Consider the following 1355-nt stretch of genomic DNA (forward strand, 5'->3'; position numbering starts at 1 on the left):
TCATTCTCAACACCTAGACCACTACAAGTTCAAATTTAAGGATTCCAAGGGGTATCTGCTGCCCGTTAAAAAGTACATTAACAAAGAGTGTGGTGCCTCTGAGCATGATGGCTCTCAGGAAATTAACTCCATGTAGCTGGGGTTTGCACACCGCTGCGGATTTGGATGTGAAGGACGAAACATCACGGTCTGAGGATCACCTGGGGAAAAACCCATGGCTTCCTCGGATTGCCTGCATTTGTTTAACTCACCTAAGAAACAAGGCTTCAAACTTTCTTTCAGGGTGGGGGGAGGGGAACCATAACCCCTCTCTGCCATTTGTCTTTTAGTTTTCTAAGCAAAGTGAGATTGAAAAGTGGAAGAGACTGCAACGTGATAAATCATGGGGAAAAAAAACCTTGGTAAATTTTATGCTTGCTGGGGTTTTTGTTTGTTTGTTTGTTTTATATTTGTTTTTGGCTTTTTCAGGTAGGGTCTGTAGAATTTATAATAAAAATATAAAAAGTAATACTTTACATCACTAGCATGCAACATATAATAATGCTTACGATTTTTAAAAATGGCCCGGCCAATCCGTGCAACCTTGGGATAAAACTTTGGTGGTGACATCCGTTGTCATCGCCCACATTTGCCAACAGTGCAACCCTTCTCAGAAGACGGGCTGCGGTGGGCAAAGGCCTGCTAATTATTCTGTGTGTAATCGTATCAAGGCCTGTGCTGAATGAGTGCTTGCCCGTGGGATTAACAGCAGCATGTGTTCATATAATAGAGGGTGCTTGTTTACCTTGAAATGTGCCTGAAATAGTTTTACTCTGTTCTTTTACTCCAATGTCTATAGTGGTATCTGGCAGGCAACATGCCATTTCAGACCGGATTTGGTTCCATTTGTGTTTATTTTATTATAATTAGAGCTCATCCTTTTTGTAAACAGTGTTTTAAAGAGCACACAAATGCTAAAAAATCTACATGGGCATTTAAGAAATTATCAGCCTAATATTAAAAAAATAGATACTATATTGCTAGAAGAAGAAATACTTAAGCAGAGGATTTGGTCCACAGCTCTCCTGCAGCTGCAATGGTCCCTCAGTGCTGGTCTCTCCTCTGGTGCGGATGAGCTGTGGCAGTGACCTGGTGTCGTGATGTCGGTCCTCTTTCTGCCAGCGGCGTCAGAAACGTGCCCTGCAAACGGCTCCCGCACAGGGTCGGACGCCGCTTGGCTCAAGCGCCTTTGTCTGCCTTTTGCTGACCTGGCTGCACCGTGTTGGCTCTGCAGAAACGTCAGCTCGCTCTGCCCATTGCGTCTGCTGTGCCCCCGCTGACTGACGTCAGGATGCGATGGCCGTGACCGAGCGGCC

This window comes from Egretta garzetta, unplaced genomic scaffold (genome assembly GCF_000687185.1).
Source record: "Egretta garzetta isolate BGI_Z169 unplaced genomic scaffold, ASM68718v1 scaffold12, whole genome shotgun sequence".
NCBI lineage: Eukaryota > Metazoa > Chordata > Aves > Pelecaniformes > Ardeidae > Egretta > Egretta garzetta.